The sequence below is a fragment of the Akebia trifoliata genome, chromosome 16 (assembly GCF_017979445.1).
Source record: "Akebia trifoliata isolate Shusen 1 chromosome 16, ASM1797944v1, whole genome shotgun sequence".
NCBI classification, from domain to species: domain Eukaryota; kingdom Viridiplantae; phylum Streptophyta; class Magnoliopsida; order Ranunculales; family Lardizabalaceae; genus Akebia; species Akebia trifoliata.
Window position 1 is genome coordinate 28,829,031 of NC_141390.1, and position 22,062 is coordinate 28,851,092.

The window sequence follows — 22,062 nt, forward strand, 5'->3', positions numbered from 1 at the left end:
TTTAAGTTTAAGCTCAGTCCACATATAACAAAGTGCTCATTTTCAATGGAGCTGTCACTGGCCTTTCAATGTACATGCCCAAGTCATAGAAAACAAACTTAACTTAAAATGCAAGCTCAAATAATATGAAATGGTCTTGTCAGTCTTAAAAAAAAAAAAATACAAAATTTGAAATTTGTGACTCAATTGTTCGCCAAAAAATTAATGTTACAAAGCCCGCTTACAATATGCTTCAAAGCATTGAAACAACCCTAAAATCGGTTTTGTAAGTCTCCAACAACCAGTACTTCTAGATTCCAAATCCACCTGAGATGCAAATATCTTATCCTGAAAAGAAAAAAAGGATTAAAAGTTTAAGCTGCTAGTTTTCGGCACGGACTATATGTCAATGCAAATATTTAAATCCATGTTGGAAGATCATCAAATAGATGCTAGTTTCACGACTATGGTGTTAATGTCATTATCATCATCACAGCCTTATCTCAAAAAATTAAAATCCAATCCGTAAAATGAAAGTCAACTAAACAATTCAGAAATGAAATAAAGCTTCCAAGGGCATTATCATTTTCAAATTTCCGATGCTTACAGATATGAAAATCGTAGATGAAAAACAAACCTTTGTTAGAAACAAAACTATGACTTCTTTGTTGCCTCTGCATCATGTTTTCTCCAAGGATTGAGAGCCTCTTTCATAGCGAGAGCTTCGGGGGAATTCTCCCAAGCTAACTTCTCCGACTCCAGAACCGTTACTTTATCATCTGCAGAGCAAACTTAACATCATGCATGCATTCCTAGCTGGAATTGGGACTGTTGAATCCACTAATGACTTATTGAACACAATTGCTCCACCACCACGGCTAATTATGTGATCCCCTTAAGATTCCCCATAACCCCCTTTGTGACAAGTTTAATTCATTTGACTGCTTTATCCCCACATCATTATTTTCCCTCCACTTTTTTCTCCTTTAGATTCCATCATCTTTTTGTTTGGTGTCTTTTATTTCCCACCTTTTACCCCATCTCTTGACACAGACATTTAAACCACTAACATATGTTGTTTTGTCAGATTCCCTACTAGAATAATCTTATCATCATCGACAATGATTGCTCCTCTCTCTTAAATAGAAAAAAAAATCTATTAGGCCCCTATTCACTCCGTTCCTTATAGAAATTAAACAGTGATAACTCTTTTTAAAGTAGATTGAAACAAAGAAATACATATGAGAATCCAACAACTAACTTGCACAAAACCCATGTGAAGGCAATTTTTTTTCATCAAATTTAATCTAATTAATTCAAAAGCAAAACTATCATGAGATACGTGTTCAAAGAGATTCCCTTTGCAATTTCATCATTCGGTCTCATGAGGCAGATCATCTACTTGAACTCGACAACATTTCCCACATTCACCACAAATGACATTTTTTCTTTGTGCCCACAGATTATGAATGAATATTCACTTACAGTTTGCCATACCTTTTATTTTCTAAACAGATGTATATTCACTTGTTCTAGAAATAAAATTCAAAAATAATTTTCTTTTTGTCATAACTTGCAATTCTAGGGCTTAGACCCATAGCTCAGTTGGTTTGACACATAGCAAAGCAAATTTGAGGTCGTGGGTTCAAGTCTAGCTTACCGATCAATTTTGTCTTTGCAATTCTAACTGAAATTGAAACAAAATCTTGAAATTCCGGCATTTCGGCAAAATATCAGATATTTTGAACACAGCATGGTAGAAATTGGCCAAAATTGCTCAAAATCGAATAAAATCTTGAAATTTTACCAAAATCAAGGCCAACACAATCCCCAATCCATCATTATACCGACAAGAGAGAGAACTCCGGAGTCCTGACCAATATCACAACATTGTGAGAGCACTTGTTACTAAAATTCTCTACACTTTTGCACCATTTGAGAGTATTTTGTTGAGACACAGCTTTAAAATTTAGGTCTTTTTTTTTATTATTATTTAGGCATTTGGTTCTTTTTGAAGCCCTAATTCCTATTTTGGATCGGATTCTTATTAGCAAGTAGATTTTGTTGGCTTAGGGTTTTTCTGGAGGTCCCGATCCCCGAAGAGATCGACTCTTCCATCTTTCATCCCTTTTTATTTCTTATTTATTTGATTTAAACTTGGATAAAATTGGGATTGGAAATAGGGTTTCCAATCGATCTTCCACAAATCAAATAGGGGAAAATGACACAATATTTTTAGGTCTAATCTAGGTCTATTTCTAGCATTAATTACATGTTTCTATGTAACGTAATAATTTCAGATGAGAAATCGAATGAAATAGAGAGAAAAGAAAAGGATGGTTCTCACACAGAAACCGGTTTTGATCATGAAGAGTTCCATTGAAGCTCCAATCATGGCGGACGCAACTGCAATCTTCACGTACCAATCCAAAAACTTCATATCCACCCTCTTTGAAAGAAGAAGAAGAACTGCAAACAAATGGAATTTTTAAGTGAGTTGAGACAGTAGGCTTTGAGTTTGAGTCATTGAGTACAAGGCAATGTTTGGGGAAATTACTTAACAGTCCCTAATTAAGAATTTTCTTGCTAAATGCCCCTAATTAGTAAACTTTTCTAAAAATTTAAATAAAATTTCGATTCCAAAACTTATTGATTTTGGTTTCAGCTATAAGATCCTTGGAATCATAATGGACCATACAAAATGGAGTACCTATTAGATATCCATTAAGATAGATAATATTTTTAAAAATTGTGCTTCATTGCCTATGTTGGACCTGGGTCCAACACTAAATTGACCTGGCAATGCACATATCACCATAGATTTATTTCCTTGAGATACAAGTTAGAAAATCAACGGTTCTCTGTATGCTGCCAAGTCCACTAAGTGTTGGATCCAATGTCTAACACAGGAAATAAAGCATTTTCTTATTTTTTAAATAAGAAAAAAAAATGACACGCACCTAATAAAATAGACAATTATTTGTGAATGTAATAATTTAACTTGTAATTTCTCGAACTACAACTTAAGGTCAATACTGAATTCTTCAAGCAAATCAAACTTTTGAGAATAACATTGTGGTACAGTCCATTTATTTATTGTTAAAATTATATAATATATGAAAAATGAATGGATGTTTATGTGGAGTAAGGTAAAAACTCAACCTTTGCGAGGGTATTTTTATAATTTTACTAATATTATATAAAATCCTAATTAAGTTTTCTTGGTATTTTTGGTGAAAAGGTGTAATTTGTAATTCTGAATTTTCTTTTCATAGTAGAATCGGTGTGATTCAAGTGATTCAATGATGTACCTCAATCTTTATGAAACCACGCAAAATCCATGTGATTTAATGTGTAATTGGATTTTATTTTTCTTTATCTCGATTGTTTTGATTGGTTCGATTACCTCTGTTTTCTTAACACATAATTCATCCCAAGTCCTCATTGTAAAGTCAATTGACCTGAACGCTCCTCACTTTTTTTCTATAAAACTAGTAAATTAGTTGAGGGATACCGTGTGTAGTTATCTCCTCTCCATCTATAAAGGCAAATAAAGATAATTGAGATACACTTTTTTCGTGGATGATGCTATAGTAAAAGGGCACACAAATTTGCACACTTTTATACCATGGCCATCGATTGTTGGTTTAGATATTTGAACTTTTTGTTACCCCCCTTGCTTAAGTATGTAAAATCAAATATCGTTGAAGAAGTTTATTTTTCTTGCTTCAAATTGCGTTTTTGAGTCCTTCGTTTCTCCGATTTTAGCATAATATGATGGTTCTTAAGATATGAAGAGATTTGAAAAAGATGGAGAGTATGAATCATTTCGTTAATTGCATCAATTTCTATATTGACCAAAATGATTTTTACCACTTTGAAACAATTCAAGCAATGATTTCATTGATTATCATAGAAGCAACAAATTTGTGTTTTGTGTTCATTTGCTTGTTGTTTGCCGTTGTAATCTCGGGTGAGTTAAAATTGACGATAGTGGATAAGTAAACTTATGTAAATTGAAGAGTTATTTTGGATGAGTCGTGATAATTTGATACTCTTTGTACGCTTCATTTTCAGAATCATAGATCCTTTACTTCGTGATACACAAGGACAAAGATTTATGATTACGTGAACTATTAGGTCTGAGAGCGTCAGTTTATCACGATTAATTTTGAATGATTTATGCAGTTCAACCGGATGGAACCATGAAAAAAAAAAGAGGAAATGGGGCCTATAAACCATGAAAAGTTTGGGCCAAAAACTACCTATCATCCTGTTATGACATTATATTTTAAGTAAAAATATTATTTTTAAAAATTATATAATTAGGAGATAAGTAAGCCACTTTACCACCATTTATTTAAGGGTCTTGTTCTCACAAGGTGTTCTTAAGTTTCCTTCCTTACAATATACAAAAAAAACAACTTTTTTTATTATTATGCTAGTATCATAATTCAGATACTTTTTAAACATAGGTGAGGGGAGGATGGTGGAAGGGACTCTTCAATCAGCATCTCCACCAAACATTATACCTAATATTTCTTGCCTTTTTTGAAGGCTAAAGTAGATACAATTTTAAGATTAAACAAAAGGGTAAAAACTTTTACTCAAGAGGTTGAAGATAACTATTTCAAGGAATTTTGATTACATATTGAAGATGGTGGTATTTTGGTAAATTTATCATTTATCAGAAAAGACCGAGATCAATGGGGCATGTCATCATATTGAAAACATGGAGTTATCTCAAGGATAATGCTAGAGTAACATTGTGGGGGACATTTCTGACATACATCGACGAAAAACATCTATGGTTATGACACACATCTACATTATAAATGTCCCCCACAATGCTACTCTAGCATGACTTTTATCTCAAATATGAATTTTGTTAAGGGCACACCTTAAAGTGCAATAAATACACCTTGGGAATAAGCATGTGAGGGTATTTTGGTATATAAAAAAAATTTAAAAGCATTTTAGATACAAAATCCAATTTCCAAAGCGTATTTATTACCCTTTAAGGTGCGCCCTCAGGGCACACGTTAACAAGACCCCTCAAATATTGACCAAAACATATTAAGGGGGCCATCAATATATTGATTATGATAAGTCCATTATGGTCCAATATAACATGAAATATATGGTGGGTAAAATGGATAGGAAAAGTACTCTTATTTACAGGGGCGGAGTTATTAAGGAGCTGGTGGGGGCAATTGCCCCCATCAAACTTTGAGACACCCCTATATTTTCAACTAATTACGTGCCTCATTTGTCCCCACTCCCTCGCCTCTCTCCCCATTGGAAATGACCTAAATATCATTTTCTTCAACTTCTAACCAAAAACCTCTAAATTTCTCCCTAAAACCATTCATTTTCAAGTTCTTCAACTATACAACTAACCATAATTTGCCCCCATTACAAGAAAATCCTGGCTCTACCCCTGCTTATTTATGAGTTAATTTACATTAAATAGTGGGTCCCAATAATCGTCCAATATGTGGCCTTTAACATTCATAATTGAGTAAATATTAGGTAGGGGTGGCAATCAAAACATGACCCACAAACACAACTCGAAAACGACATGAAATTAGTGGGTTTGCGTCGAGCCTAATTGGGTTTGAGTCATAATAGTGTCAACCTGCCTAACAAGATTATTAAATGAGTCGAGTCTGGGTTAGGGACATCAGCCTGTTTAACCCATTTTGACACATTTAGTTATTTTATCATTAATGTGTAATTTTTTTTATATCAACAATTATTTAAGAATTTTTTAAATTACCCATTTTTTTTGTTAGAATTTCCTAGAATTTTTTCATAATACATTTTGTTTTTCTTCAAATTCAATAAAATATAGATAGTGTTTTAAGATATTTTTTAAATAATTAATGGTTAAGCTTTTAGTTTGAGAAAGAAAAAATATTTTTCTCACTAAGGCAGTGTTTACTCCATATTTTCAGTGTTTATTGCTGAAAATAAGTGAAAAAAAAATTCAGCACTATTTTCATTGAGTTACGAGTGAAAAAGATCTAGGATTCCTATCTAGTTTCAGGTCAAGAAGTGCAATATAAGATTCCAAACTGAAGTCCCTCTAGCACAACTCTTTAAAAAATGAATAATAATTGAAAGCTCAAATTTGAAAGAATTGTGTGGGAGTGACTCTATCTTACATCTTAAAGTGAAATTGTGTAAGAACAATGGATGCTTTTTGACTTGTATCCCGAGGAAAAGCATAAATGATTCCTAGACTTTTACATGTCAGGATGTGAGATATGAGGTACAATAATAAGGTCATTTCAACATTGTTCAATTTGAAATGCATGACCCAATAGTGAAAAATATCATTTTTGTTAAGTTGTTAAAATTTTGTACCCTACATCCACATAACACCCAATCATGATTTTAAGTGTCACGTGAATGTACAGTCTATATCGATATGTGGTCCTTCTCTCCATGCAACTCAATCACTTTCTCTCTCTATCTAAAGAAATATTTGTTTAGAAATAAAATAAAATAAAGTATAGTAAGGTAAAAATATTTTATAAAATAATAACCATCTTAAGGTAGAATTTAGGTACAAAAGTTTATACCTCATGGGCCTACCTTTGGGCCCTTTCCTACTTTTCCTCCATAATTCACAGACTTTTGAACCGAAACATCCACAACTAGAGAATCTCTCCTTCTGTTGTGATTGGGAAGAATTTACGTTGATTATTCGTTGAAACTCAATGATAGATTTCTTTCTCCCATATTTCTTGGAAGGGGCCGATCAATTTCCTTGAGTCTTTCTTTCTCAATAAAGAAATCCTGCAATCAATCCACATGTATGAGAGAGAGAGAGAGAGTTAGGGTTGGGATTAGGGTTTTGAACACAAATGACATCGGATTTGGATAAGGGTTTAAAGAGATAGTGCAAAAGGGAGAGAGTTATGATTTAAATATAGAGTGCGAGAGAGATACCTGTAGAGAGAGAATACAAGATAGATTTGAAGCTTCTGCCACCGGTCAATAGTTCAGAAAAGACGAAGCCTGTCTTCATTAGAGAGAGGGGATCTCTTCGAGCTTTTATGTTCTGTGCAAGCATCTTCGCGTCAGTTAGAAGACGAGAGATAGATGGCAAAGATGATCTGATTTTGGGTATAAGAGAGAGAGATATGAATGAGTTAAGGGAGGGAGGGATTGTTAAAACAAATTGTGACAGAGGGGTTACTTTTAATTACAAAACTTTACAAACACAAAATGATTTCCAATTGTCTTCTCTTGATCTCATCTGTCGAATCATGCAATATCTAATGGTCTTTAAAACTTGGTATGATCCTCGGCTAACATTGAATATATATGGGTGGCATTTGGAGGCCCTAAAGAGAGCCAAACATTGTGCCAAATATTCTCCAAGAAATTATCATGTCCAAGATCTCCATGATTCCCTAGTAAATTGGTGAAATGTGACAGTTGTACGTCAGGAAACGAAAGATATAGATCGGTCGCATCCGCATCCGCGTCTAGAGACAATGAATTGAGATGGTGATGATTAAGTGGTTGATGATCATCCTTTGATTTCTTAACATAAACCCTTTTGTTCTTTCTGCAACCACCACCAACAGGTATGTTCCTGAGGGTCCCACCTTTGGTCCAATACCTTCTACATGTCTTGCAGAAGTAACTTGGTTGAGAGAGGTGAAAATATCAAGAATCCTCCTTGATTAAGTGAAAAAAATTCAGCACTACACTTGTGAGTAAAATTTTCTGAGTTCTTAAAGTTTTATTTTATTTTAGAATAAAATAATAAGTAAAAATCCTAATATTTTCCCAAGGTTTTACTAAAGGGTTTAGTTCTTCGAAGACCTTAAATGTTTGATTTGGCTTTACGGTTATATTAGGAATTTGAGGAAACCAATAGCATAAAAAATTTCATCGAGATATGTGAGATCATTCATGTTAAGCGATGAGAAGTAGGAATGGTTAGATAAGCATGAACATCTCCGATCTTTTAGATTTCTCGCTTTTTGTTTATTATTGGCAAACTTGCTGTCATCCTGAGGAGGATGTAGTCCCTAGTTTCAGAGTACAGAGTAGAAGCAATTTCATTCATAATGAAAATAGGATGCCAGAAAATATATAATTTGAATTAATCATTCAAAATTTTACCAAAAATTTGCTAAATTAATTTTTGTGTGTTAATCCTCTTGGAATTATATATGAACAATATTAGAATAAAACAGGAATAATATGGGTAGACTGTAATTTAAGAAACAAATGCATGCAATTTATGAAAATATTTAAATTTTGGTTTAAATACAAATAATAAGATTTCTTACTAACTAAAAATTATTGACTCGGTTGGAACAATCAATATATATGTATGTGAGGCTTATGCTTCAAGGCACACGCCTCAAGGCATTGGCCATCCGAGCGCCTAGCTTCACGCTTCATCGACTAAATACACTATGATACACTGTATCATTGCCAGTGTATCTCATCACAAATGGTTGGTTGTGATGGAGAATGATATATTTAGTATATATCAATGACGACGATATTCTTCATTAGGAAGAATTGATAATTAGTATATAAGGTTAATTTTCATATCTTGGTTGATGTAATATCTATAGATACCTTATTAAGATTCATGTAATAATCATCCAAGAATCAGTAATAAGCTTAGTCTCTTCAGCAAAGATACCCTTTATCTTGTTTGGTTGGTTGGTTCGCCCCTTTAGCTGCAATTGCAGAGCCCCTGAATAAATTGATCTTTGCTTATATGAAATAGAGTTTGGGATCTGACCAGCAGGGTTTGACACTGTCAATCACCAAGTCCTTCTCAGTCATTGTAATGGCTTAACAGAAAGCAACACTGAAGTCCAAAGTGGTACTTTGGCTGTGGCTATAAACTATCAATTCCAGGGATACAGGGCAGATAGAGCAGAAAATTTCTTTTTCATGTCTAGAAGTGAATATGGAATATGGGGCTCTAACAATTAGTCCAAGTGGCTTTAGCGGCTAATTCTAGGCTTTTCTGTTTACAGGTAATATCGAACCAATTCCATCTATTCTCCAAGCTGTCATTGGTCATCTGATTCAGTGGCATCTATTACCAGAAAGCCGAAAACTCAACAGCTGCATCGTTAACTTCTTTGACGAGGTATCTTTTTTCCTGTTTGGTCTATATTCTTTTAATTACTTGTTGAGGGAGGCGTGCAGTATATGGAAGAAATGTTTTTTGTTTTTGGTCCTCGTTTCAAATCTTGATTTTGTTTCAATGGTAATAATAAGCATTTTATTTACTTTTTTCTGCAGGGAGAGTACTCACAACCTTACCTAAAACCACCACATCTGGACCAACCCATCTCTACTCTTCTTCTTTCTGAATCTGAAATGGCTTTTGGACGGATTCTCATGAGTGATCACCATGGAAACTTTAAAGGGCCACTCATGCTTTCTCCCAAGGAAGGGTATGCACTCGGGGCTCTTTATTACTAAATGTCTGTTTGATCTTTCTTTCATGCCAATATGAAAAAATCATATTTCTCTTCTCTTCATGTCAATATGAAATTATGTATAGTTTCACGCTTACCTTTCAAGTAACCCTGTAACATAATGTCTTTCTCAATTGATATTGAGAGATGCTCTTCAAACCCCCCAAATCCTGGGAGTTTCCTCCTTTTTCATCTATGTGAGAGGAGCTATATACTATTTTCGGAATCTTTCTCAGTCCGTCCTTTTATAGAGTTAGAGATACCCGAGGTCAAAGTTGAAACAAGAGGGTTAGCATCACATTTTTCAAGGTCCGTCCTACTACCAATGAAGTCCAACCACTTTCGACCCAACAAAAAAAAAAAAAAAAAAAAAAAAAAAAAAAAAAATTGCAAAAGAGGAACATACGGCATTAAGCCGTTTTTATTTAAAAATGGTATTAAACCGTTTTACTTAATAAAACCGTTTTATTCACATTTTAAACGACCTAAACTCCGTCCCATTCTGTTGGAACGAACCTTTCTCTCTCTTTCTGTCAGTCGCTTTCTCGATCTCATCTCTTTCTCTCGGTCGCTCTCTCGATCGAACTCTAGATTGAGCCATTATCGTGCAAGTCTCTCTCTTGTCGCTCCTTCGATCGATCTCTCGATCTCATTCTCTCTCTCTTGTCGACTCTTTGTGTCTGCTCTATCTCCTTTTTGAGGTTCGATGCTGAGAAACTCTCCTAAATCCATATTGAAGAACAAATATTGAAGAAATCCAACCATTTTGAGAGGAACAACTGTTCCTTGAGATTCAAAGTTGTTTTCTACAACAACCCGAAAGATGATAATCTGAGAAAAAGTGGAACAGAGGGAATCTGGTTTTCTGGCGTTGAATTTGTAGATCTAAATATAGATTGGAAGAGTTGGAGGTCTCTCTCTCTCTCTGTATATTTGTGCTTGTATCACACACACACACACACACACACACACACACACACACACACTCACTCTCTCTCTACAACTTCCTAGATTTAGGGTTCGCGCACACTTTTTCTCTCCACAGCTACCCAAATTTAGGGTTCATAGAGATCAAAAGTCGAAAATGGTGGATTGAATGACGATGGATTGATTCAATCAAAGAAACCCTAGTTTTCTTCTGCATTTCGCTTCTTCCCCAGTTTTTCTATGAAGGTATGATTTCCTAAACAAATCTCACTTCAGATTCAAGCAAAAACCTTAGAAGAAAAAAATTCCAAATTTCAGTAATTTAACTTTCCAAAATCATCAATTTTAGTTTTTTATTCTTATAATTTGTTATTATTGATTTTTCATCTTCATTAGATCACTAAACGAAAAAGGAATCTCACTTCTGAATTTCAAATCAAAACTCATCATCAACAATGAATTCTATTCCTCCATATCACTATGTCCAAATCAATGAATCTCACTTCCAAAGTCTATGGGTTTATTTGTTTCTTTTGTTGTCTTTGGTACAGAGTTTTCTACTCTCTTCATAAGATGTGCTAGGTTTCTTTTGATTCTTTTTTTTTTTTTTCTAGTTTGGTTTGCTAAGATTTGTGGTTCTGCCCTACTATGTTCAGTTGGATTGTTTAGTAGGAATCATATTGAAGTTTATTGGATTTCGGGTGATTTTTTTATTTTTTATTGATTTGATATTTTAGTGTTGTTCTGAAATTGGTTGAATTACCAAGTTGCATAGTTTTGAACTATACTAGCTTTTATTTTAATTTTTCCTGTGGTTCAGTCGATTAAGATGTTTGGTACTGCTCTAATTTAGCTGGAATATTGGGTTTTTGTGGCTCTTTTTATTGTTTTGGTTTGCTAAGATTTGGAATTCTACTGTAAGTTTTCTATTTTGTTTCAATTATTATGTTTTCCACCAATATGACCACTAATACTTCTTTGCTCTCTGCACTTGTTCCATGTTAAAAATCACAGAATTTTAGTTTCATTTTAAAGAGTTCTATAGCTTGTTAGGGTGGATGGTTGACTAATCCTAACACACTGAGGTCTCCCGTGTGAGTTCGGGGGACCTCATTATGTTCTAGCTTCTTCGATACACCAGCAATCTTGATTGGTTGAGATATGTATACTTTAATTATATGCCAAGGGACTGGTTTTAAGGATCAAAAGAAAACGTACAGCAGGTTTTATGATCAAAAGAGAGGGTGAACATATTCCCAAACACTACCTAAGTCATTGACGTGGTTGCGGTTATTGAGGTGTAGTAGCGGCAATGGTAAAATGAGGTTTTCAAATTCAGTTTTTCTTTTCTTTTTTGATTATCAATATCTTTACATGCATGGAAATTAACGCATTTGCTGATTTCAAATGACTGTATTTGGCTCTGATCCTTAAAAGTTATATTTTGTTTGGTGTTCTTTTATTGGCTTTGAACAGCTGATCTAATAATTTTATACACTGTCAATGCCATATATCAAAGCAAATTAGTCGACTGTTCTGAGAAGCAGTAATCACAGATTATGCTTCTTTACAGTACGTATGGTTAGTTGTATACAAAGATCAATATGTTCTTGAATGGCAACCTTGGATGTGTGCCTCGTGTATGGAAAAGGCGCATGAGATCTTTTCAACCATCTTGTACTGATATGAGTATTGCTACTCTATCTAATAGTTGTCCATTAAGTAGTAATCTGCACATGAATTTTTCTTCAATATAAGCTTTTAAGTTCCATTTCTCTCTTAAGGAATTTCATAAGAGAGTGTCGTCAAAGTGCTTTTTTTGCCATTTTGCTGAGCCTCTACAAGACTGCATTGGTACCTGTTATATCAGTCACCCTATTCCATTTTGTTTTTAGAACATGTGACCCATTGATATGAATTTTCATGATGAAGTCTTTGAGTATTGGAGCTCTTTTTTCTTCATGGGGAATTGAGCTTTTGTTTTAGGTGCAACTTACGACCCTCAAGGAGAAGATCAAAATATGGAATAAGAAATCTTTGGGAGGATTGAGAACAGAAAGGAATGCTTATTAGATGAGATTGATAAATTTGAAAGGAAGGAGGAAAGAGGCAACCTATGGCCAGAAGCTAATAGGTTCAATCTAAGAGTGGGATTCCAAAAGTGTCAGCTATGAGAAAGGGTTGATTGGAGGCAGAAAACAAAAGCGAAATGGTTGAAAGAATGCGATAACAACAGAAATTCTTTCATACAATGGCTAATAGTCATGAGAGGTAGGTTCCACCTTGATGAGGTGGTAAAGTCTATATGTGCTTGTGTGGTAGTGCTATAAACCTAGGATCAAAAGCTGTCTTTAGAATTAAATGTATAATCAAAGATTTGCTTGGATATAATTAGTCATGATTTGATGCTTGTTAAAGATTTTTAAGAAATGGGATATCTTGATTGTTGCTCAAATAGCATGATTTTGTATTTTATTCCTAAAAGTTGAGGCTTTTTTTTAGGTGGGGTCTCATATGTAAGTTTAGAGTCTAATTCTTTTTGTTTAGTGTATATCAGGCAGTACCCTCAACCTCCTATTTCTTCATTAATTAAATAATCTGTCGTATGTCTTCTCTGTACTTGTTGTATTGGCTTTTCTACGGCCACATAGAGTCGTTTTTAAAAGATCATTAACACTTCAATCTTCTTGATTTCATTACATCCATATATGGTATGAATTGCATTGACATATTAATGTGTAGTCTTTGTTGTGGCTGTGTTTTAATGATCTAACTTACCTAATAACGTATGGACTTTTTATCACTTGTCATTTGATATTGTAGGAAGACATGGAACCTTTTGGAGACGATGTGGAATCATTTCTCTCCTAAGATGATGGGGATGGGCGGGACATTTTTGGTCCGTCAAAAATAAGTCCTACCTAGCATAATGTCCATAGTTTTTTACTTGTATTGTTTAACTAATAATTGATTATTTTTTTGTGTCAACTAACCCCTTTTTAACTCCGCCATTGTAAAATTAATGTTTTACACTGCCGGTCCCAAGCCCGGATAAAGAAGGAGGGAATAGGATGATCCAAGGAGTATTTAAGTGCTAACAGGTATTGCTTTTCTTCCTATTTTTTTCTCAAAACGTGTAGGTAATGTGGGACTAAATCTTCAACATACTAACTCTTTTTCTTGATGTATAACAGTTTGTTATCGACAAGGAGAGACCACCTTTGTTGAACTCATTCTGATCAGGGATACACCTACACGAAGTTTATAACTATTTTGATTGGATTTTATTCTGTTATTATCTATGGCTTGCCCTGAGTTGAAAATTTTCCTGTACAGATTAGCTTCAAAGTCCAATATCCACAAGATTATCAAGATCTTCAAGAGAGGACCTCAAGGATTTTAAGCATACTAGATATGGTAATGCCTAGATCTCTAGCTATGGATATATTGCTTATTACAATTAGTTAGTCTACATGGGAAGTTCCTCCAAATATGAGAAGCAGTAGATATTTCATATAAAAAGCTTTGTGGATCATTAGATGGTTTATTCCATGTATACCATAGGGCAGTCAGTGATACAGTTCCCTAATATCATGGACCTTGTCAAGTGCGATGGAGCTGTGTTGTACTATGGTGGGAGGTGTTGGTCATTGGGGGTTACACCGACCGAAGCACATATAAAGGATATTGTAGAGTGGTTGCTTGCCCATCATGGGAACTCTACGGGGTTGAGTACAGATAGTTTAGTTGATGCGGGTTACCCGGGTGCGGCTTTGCTTGGGAAAGCAGTGTGTTGTATGGCTACAGCATCGATTGGGCCAAAAGATTTCTTGTTTTGGTTTAGGTCTCACACTGCAAAGGAAGTCAAATGGGGAGGAGCACACAACTCCTGCCCAACTGGATGACTTGGAGATGCAGGGGATGGATGAACTTAGTTCGGTGGCATGTGAGATGGTCAGACTGATTGAGACAGCAACAGCTCCCATTTTTGCAGTTGATTCGGCTGGGCTTATTAATGGATGGAATACTAAAACTGCTGAATTGACAGGTTTAGCGGCTAGTGAAGCCATGGGGAAGTCACTGGTTAATGAGATTGTGCATGAGGAATCCTGTGTAGTTGTTGAAAGTCATCTATCAAGAGCTTTGCGAGGTATGTGTTTCTTACAAGAATGATCAAAAGATCATGATAATTGTTGACGATACATAATTCGATCATACTATCTTGATGGAAATGTCGTTTTTGTGTTCTGTGCTTTGCATGATCTTTATCGTTTCTATATATAGTGGTGTAGTATCTTCTTTCTCTAGTAATGGCACTCGTTGCATACAAGAGAGTGTGAAAATAAGATATTAAAGGGTTTTCTCTTTAGAATTTGAAGCCCATTAAAGCATTTTTTTTTAATGACCATGATACGTGGTAAAGAATTGGTTTTTTCTTATAATGAGTTGTCTATTTTATTTTTATCCAATAGAGAGAACAGGGTTTGTATGCAAATCATTGTTTTTGATTGTGTGTGAGGCTTACACCTCAAGACATACCCCAAAGTTAGACTCATTAAAAACATGCTGAGGTGCAAAGAAATGTAAAAACTAGTTAAGGTTTACGTCTACCAGTACCAAAAGATGCTCAAAATCCTGACATGTGGGGGTAGTCTGATTATCACGACTCTATTTGAATAGGAAAATACTAGCGTCAAACGAGGTGTAAGTCACTCAATCAAATAATGGTTGATGTGGCAAGATATTCCCTTGGTGGGTATCAGACTACCCCCACATGTCATAATCAAAATACACCACTGGCATGGCATGGCATGTGTTAGAACCATAGATTTTATTCATCGAGATACACAATGATACATCTCCATAAATCTATACAATTGCGTATCCCAATAAAAAAAATTATCAGATTATCCCTACTCTATTTGAATAGGAAAATACTAGCATCAAACGAGGTACACAACTATATGTCTACATCATTTTTTGACCTTTGGGCATGAGGAAAATCGCTATGGCCCTGTGCATTTTCCCTGATTTTGGATTTTTCAACGTAAATTCATGAGTTGTGGTTGATTTCTTCTCTTGTTTATTTTGTACAATTAATTTCAAATCCGTAGAAAAGCCAATACAACACGTACTGACACTCATATATATAACATCCTCTCCAATTGCAGTTCTTCATTCTTCAATTCTTCAAAACCTAAAGAGCCAAAAAGAAGGCCGGGGGAAAGATGACACTGAATCACCATTCTCAAATTGCAATTGCTCTTGTGGATTTCTATTACCAGAATAGACCATACATTCCTCCTTCTTTCCACTTAGTCACATTGTTCCTTTTACTAGCCTTCTCAACTTCATTTATTGGGATTTCAGTCCCTTCGAATTGTCCCAAAACCTCTAAAGTCCTTAAAATAATGGGAGCTGTATTTAAAGCACTTGCAATCTTCATTTCCATATGTTTGGTTCTTCCACCACCTTTCAAGTGGGTGGCTTGTTTCATCGGTACCCTGTCTTTGCTCTCGTTTCTCTCGTTTCTCTTTTACAATTGTACATGTTTTGGTGGCGATGGTGGACGTCGTGGTGGTAGACGTCTTAGTGGAGGTGATGGTGGAGGTAATGATGGACTTGGTGGTGGTGGTGGTGGAGATGGTGGAGGTAATGATGGACTTGGTGGTGGTGGTGGTGGAGATGGTGGAGGTATTGATGGTGGTGGTGGAGATGGTGGAGGTATTGATGGTGGTGGAGATGGTGGAGGTGATGGTGGTGGTGGATCCATGTCGATGCAGTCCCGTGCACTTCGCTGCAGCTCCCCTAAGGAATTATACCGTAGACTCAAGAGACGCAGAACGGCTTAGGACTTGTTCAATGGTTTTGTTTGTTTTGCGTTTATACTTCTGGTTATGGTTATAGATAGTTTGTTTATGGGAGCAGAATCCTCGGTCGTGCGTCTTCTCTGTACTTGTTGTATTGGCTTTTCTACGGCCACATAGAGTCGTTTTTAAAAGATCATTAACACTTCAATCTTCTTGATTTCATTACATATAGGGAAAGAGAGAAAGAGAAAGAGAGAAGGTGGGTATATATAGGGAACAAATTCTCTTCTTTGTTCTAATTTTTATTATTATGGCTCGTGGACTAGTAGATATTATTAATGTGGGCTTTGATTAATATGATTTGTCTAAATATTCTCTCAATGATGGACTAGATATTATTAATGTGGGCTTTTAGTTTTAGTTTCAGTGCAGTCACGACCGTAGAAAAAATGGTTGACCTATTAATTTATTTTTTGAGGGCAAAAAACGTTTTGTTTGCTTGTAGAAATTTTTTTTTTTGATTTTTTTGTTTTTTAGCGCAGATTTGGTAAAACTTTTCGTAAACTAGAGCTAGCAAATTGCAATGGTCTCATTCGATCCGAGAAAATATGAAAAATCAAAATTTTGGATTGGATTCAAATTTTTGGTTTGTCTAAATATTCTCTCGATGATGGATAAGGAGTAAATTGAGGTGATCTAGATTTAGTGTGGAGTTTTGGCTCCAGTACTTCCGGGTGTTAAATATCAAATAGAATCGGAGTTTGCCCCAAAATTCTCTTTATTTTATAAAATATTTTGGTTCAACAATTTTCGTAAGAAAAATAAAAAAAAAATACTTGATTGTATAGCAAGCATGCTTACGATTTAACATTACTGATATCACACATCCTAACATGAAAGTGTGTAGGAACCATATATACTTTTTGACTCGTATCTCGATGAAAAACATTTATGGTTCTTGCACACTTTCACATTAGGATGTGAGATATGAGGTACAACCTTGACGTCACTTCAACAATATTATTCTAAAATAAATGTTATACAAAAAAAAAAAAGGTTATTTGTTAAGTTTGGTCTAGCGTGTAGAGATGGCAATTTTGTGTCGCCCTACCCTATCCTTGGGGTGGTTTTGGCATTAAAAATAAAAAATCAAATCGATTTCAGGACAGAGACGATTTTGACTTACCTCACCCCACCAACCCGCCGGACCCCAACTATATATACTCATAAGAAATTTAGGATTTTTCATTACTTTCTCTATTTCTTCTTCTTGGATTTTAAGTAGGATATGTGCATCTTCTAAAAATTTTCTAAGATTTGCTTTAATTAAAAATTAGAGATTTTTCAATTTGATTAAGAAAATTTTAAAAAATTGTGATAGAAGGCAAGGATGGGTTAAAAAATTAAGACCGAAGTCCAGGTTAGGGTGAAGAGTAATAATCGAGGGGCACGCCCGTTTCCATCCCTAGTGGTGTGTAACTAGTTATAACCTTTCAATTTTATTTAAAAGATCTGGTCCGATCTGATTGAACAATCAGTTCGATCCGGTTTGTAAAAATTTTCACGCGGTTTGTACGGACCATGATGTAAGTACAATGAGAGTAGTGATACTCTAATTAGAAAGTCTTGTAAATACTCGACTAACACGCCAGTGGGCTATACCACTTGTGTTTTCATAGGGGAAGGTAATGCGAGAAGCCTTCCTCTTTGTGCACGTGGCGGGAGATGTTTCGCAGGTTTCTTAGATCCAATAGTCCAAGGCAAGAAAACACCGGTACCATCACATGGCATCCTTCTCGGGTTCATAACCATGGGCTGCATTGGGGCCAACATGACAAGTGGGGGATGGAGGAATCCCAATTTGGGATTACTTCCATGGACTCGTAACCACTGAGGACTCCATTCGGCATTTTGAACCGTTGTATCACTCCTGGTTGCCTTTGTGTCATTGCCTTAGCCAAGGGAGGGATGGTCGAAGTTGGTTGGACTTCGTTGGTATTAAGATGGATTTGAAAAATGTGATGCTGACCCTCTTGTTTGGAGATGGGCATATGATGTGCTTCGCCATTTCTGCATTATTCCCACACATGATTAGGAGGGACCTACGTGAAAATCAAAGAAAACTAGGGTTTCTTGTTCCAATAATAACTAAACTGTCATACTACATAAAAATTGAATTATATATAAAAATATAAAAAAATAGGAAACCTACCAACAATAGGACATCTACTAATAATAGGAAATAAACAAATAAATAAAATAATATAATCTAACACATGGCAATCAAAATTACCCCCAAGAATGAGACAATGAGTTGTATAGTAGGGGAGGAATGAATTTCTTGCAACACTGGTGGTAAGAGTGATGTGAAGGGTTGGATTTAACTTTATCTATGACCTTAATCATAGATAACATGCCTTAGATCTATGGAAACATGAAAATAAACTTGAAAATAAACCAAACCTCGGGTGTGTCTAACTCTATAAAAAGAAGGATTGAGAAATATTCCGAGAATAATATATAGCTCCTATTGCGTAGATAAAAAAGGAGGAAACTCCCAGGATTTGGGGGGTTAGAAGAGCATCTCTCAATATCAATTGAGAGAGACATTATGTTACAAGGTTACTTGAAAGGTAAGCATGAAACTATCCATAATTTCATATTGGCATGAAGAGAAGAGAAGATTTTCCTCTATGATTTTTTAAAATGCCTTGATACATAATGTGACGGCTAGAAATCAGAGAAAGAAAGATCAAATAGACATTTAGTAATAAAAGAGCCCCGAGTGCATACCCTTCCTTGGGTGAAAGCATGAGTGGGCCTTTAAAGTTTCCATGGTGATCACTCACCAGAATCCGTGCTAAAGCCATTTCAGATTCAGAAAGAAGAAGAGTAGAGATGGGTTGGTCCAGATGTGGTGGTTTTAGGTAAGGTTGTGAGTACTCTCCCTGCATAAAAAAGTGAATAAAATGCTTATTATTACCATTGAAACAAAATCAAGATTTGAAACGAGGACCAAAAACCAAAAAACATTTCTTCTATATACTGTACGCCTCCCTATTATTTTTGAGTACATATTAGGGTGGTGGATGGCTATCAAATTTATATGATATTCTCTACACCTCTGCTCATCGTAGAAGTTAGAGAACATGGACCTTACTTCTTTAATTAATATTAATAAATGGAGATCACTTCGACGTAAAATAAATAACTAGAATTGCGCTCATTTGCACCTTTGGATTTTTGGAATAATTGTATCAATCCCATTTTTTTCTTTTAGTAACCGGTTGCATTTGTGGACCATTATGGGGGGAGTTTTTTTATTTTAATTAATTGTTCTTTTAAAAATAGAAATAGAAAACGTCTGAACAATCCCTCTATTTCTTTGTCAATTTTAGATATATTTTATATTTCAAACAGGTGATATACCCTTACCAACTTCTGTTACCATTAGACTAATATGAATAATTTAAGAGTCGTGTTGGAGTAACATTAAAATTGACATCGATTCTCACATTGCCATAAATGCTTTTCACTTGTATCTCAATGAAAAGCATATACGATTCCATGCATACGTCTATCAATTTTAATGTTACTTCAGCATTTTCCATAATTTTAAGAAAAATACCTTATGTGAAAGTTGTCATATCATAAAATAAAATAAAAATTATGCCCAAAATACCTTTTACCCTAATCTTATGTTAATACATGTGGAATTATTACATTTTTTCATAATATAATATATTTCTCTCACCTCTTTGTCATTTTCGCTACAGTTTTCATCGGAATAGTTGAAGAAGATAAAAAAAAAAAAAAATTATGACGAAGAAAAGGTTTCAGAAAAAGATTGAAAACACATATACGAAAAAGAAGAAGTAGATGTAATTGAAAAATGAAAAAACGTATTGTAACGAAGGTATTACCTTTGTACTATAGCGTAATTTATTTATAATGCAACGTATTATTTAATGATATCAGACTTTATAAATATGTCATTTGTATATTGATGTGTTATGCTGAGACATTAATCTTACATACTTCTTTTTATTTACATTTTTTACTATGAGAAAGATGAGACAAATGGATGTAAAGTATGGAGGTTATACCTAATACCAGATGCTTCATTATGTAAAAATGAAACTTCTTTACTTAATAATGAAACTTTGTTGATATTAATCGTGTAAAAATGGAAGGACGACCAATATACCAATACTTTAAAGGTGTGAAAATGGAGAGAAAAAAATACCTACAATCAAAGTTTCATTAAAAAGAAAGATACGTGTAAAAATTTTTGTGTAAAATTATCCGTACCATCTACTACATATTAGATTTCTAATAACTCTTAAGACAAATCTGACAAGATTAAAGAATATTTTAATTTTTTAATAAGGTGTAAGGGTAAACTCCCAATTTAGAAGAGATAAAACCTAAACTCTTAACTTGTAAAAATTAGGGGGCCGTGCGGATACAGGAGCCATAAGTACTTTTTGAAGTACTGTCTGGAGTTGGTGGATAACTGTTGTGTATTTGAATGCAGGTTCTGAAAAGTACTGTCAGAAGTATTTTTGATAGAGTTTTGTGTTTGAAAACTATTTTGGATTATGTTAAAATGATCAAAATGCTCTTATAAGTATCAGTTACTATTTTTAACATTATAATTCTATAAATTATTCTTCAAAAAGAATTAAAAGTTATTGTTTTTATCCATAAAAATTAATATAAACACCCAATAATTATAAACAAATAAAAGATATTGTGAGCAAATATATACAACCACTAGAAATATGAAGAAACTTTCACCACATCAATGGATAGTAAATTTGTGTGGAGGAGTTAGAAATCCAAATTCAAATGCTACACTAAAAGGTTACCATCACATCAATGGATAATAATAAAATATTATTTAATTGTATTTTTTAGGATATGCTTGTAATTTTCAAAATTTATAAGGGGCAGACTTGTCCCAAATGCTACACCAAAAAGCTACCACCACATCAATGTATAGTAATATAGTATTACTGCAATTGCATTTTTGAGGCTATGCTTGTAATTTTCAAAATTTATGAAGGGTATATTTGTCCCAAATGTTATACTAAAAGGCTACCACCATATCAATGAATAGTAATATAATATTATTCCAATTGCCTGTTTGAAAGTAGGTTTGTAATTTTCAAAATTTATAAGGGGCATACTTGTCCCAATTCCATCATTTTAACAATATTTTGTGACTCTATGTAAGAGTAGCTTAGAGAAGTAGCACCATCGATACTCCGTGAAAAAGCACTAAAATGACTCCACAGTAAAGTAGTTCTTCCCAGGAGTTATTTATCCAAACACCTTTAAAGTCAATCCACACAGGCCCTAGGAATTTGAATCACTAAAAACTCCGTGAAATTACATCAATGAATCGGACTCATTATAGGGTGGCGAAATACAAAATCATGAATCCGAATATGAATCCAGCTAACAAGTTAACCAGGTAACATAAGACCAGACAACATGCATCAACCACTGGGCCCAAAAAGGACTATACCACGTGGCTCACAATGAACCTGCCCCTACAAATAAGGGATCTTTAACTACAAGGCAAATAATAGGATTTTGTTAATGTGTGCCATCAGTGTACATGTTAAGATGCATTGGAAATCAGTACTTCAGGGTATTTTTGGTAGGTAAAAATGTCTGAGGGTTGTTTAGGTAATAAAATCACTTTTGGACCCCCCCCCCCCCCGCCCCCCCGAAAAAAAAAAATTAAATAAAAAAATTATACGGTCACGAAAAACTTCCCTAGAATCTCACACAACATTAATGTCGCATTGAAATTCGTAAATTAATAATTTATGAATTATTTAGATCGGAGAAATCAGAAAAAA

At 34.5% G+C, this 22,062-nt stretch overlaps 3 long non-coding RNA genes and 1 pseudogene across 7 annotated transcripts; 2 read left to right on the forward strand and 2 right to left on the reverse strand.

Annotated features, from left to right (window-relative positions):
* Positions 1 to 25: 25 nt before the first annotated feature.
* On the reverse strand, positions 26 to 2,610 carry LOC147383311 (uncharacterized). Of its 2 annotated transcripts, none has more exons than XR_015173447.1 (3): positions 1,787 to 2,610; positions 617 to 758; positions 26 to 327 (listed from the first exon to the last, which is right to left on the reverse strand). It is a non-coding gene; the product is annotated as an uncharacterized LOC147383311 (long non-coding RNA). The 2 variants fall into 2 exon arrangements; XR_015173448.1 differs by having other exon boundaries at positions 2,327 to 2,544.
* Positions 2,611 to 6,497: 3,887 nt separating this feature from the next.
* Positions 6,498 to 7,467, reverse strand: LOC147383312 (uncharacterized). Its single transcript, XR_015174021.1, has 2 exons — positions 6,937 to 7,467; positions 6,498 to 6,783 (listed from the first exon to the last, which is right to left on the reverse strand). It is a non-coding gene; the product is annotated as an uncharacterized LOC147383312 (long non-coding RNA).
* Positions 7,468 to 7,486: 19 nt separating this feature from the next.
* Positions 7,487 to 9,462, forward strand: LOC147383313 (uncharacterized). 3 transcript variants are annotated; one of them, XR_015174018.1, is made up of 3 exons: positions 7,487 to 7,708; positions 9,003 to 9,118; positions 9,274 to 9,462. It is a non-coding gene; the product is annotated as an uncharacterized LOC147383313 (long non-coding RNA). The 3 variants fall into 3 exon arrangements; XR_015174019.1 differs by lacking the exon at positions 7,487 to 7,708 and adding an exon at positions 8,375 to 8,551; XR_015174020.1 differs by lacking the exon at positions 7,487 to 7,708 and adding an exon at positions 8,823 to 8,845.
* A 1,220-nt stretch (positions 9,463 to 10,682) lies between these two features.
* On the forward strand, positions 10,683 to 15,009 carry LOC147383314 (phytochrome B-like; annotated as a pseudogene). Its single transcript, XR_015173691.1, has 3 exons — positions 10,683 to 13,278; positions 13,716 to 13,796; positions 13,949 to 15,009. The product of XR_015173691.1 is annotated as a phytochrome B-like (transcript).
* The last annotated feature ends 7,053 nt before the right edge of the window (positions 15,010 to 22,062 follow it).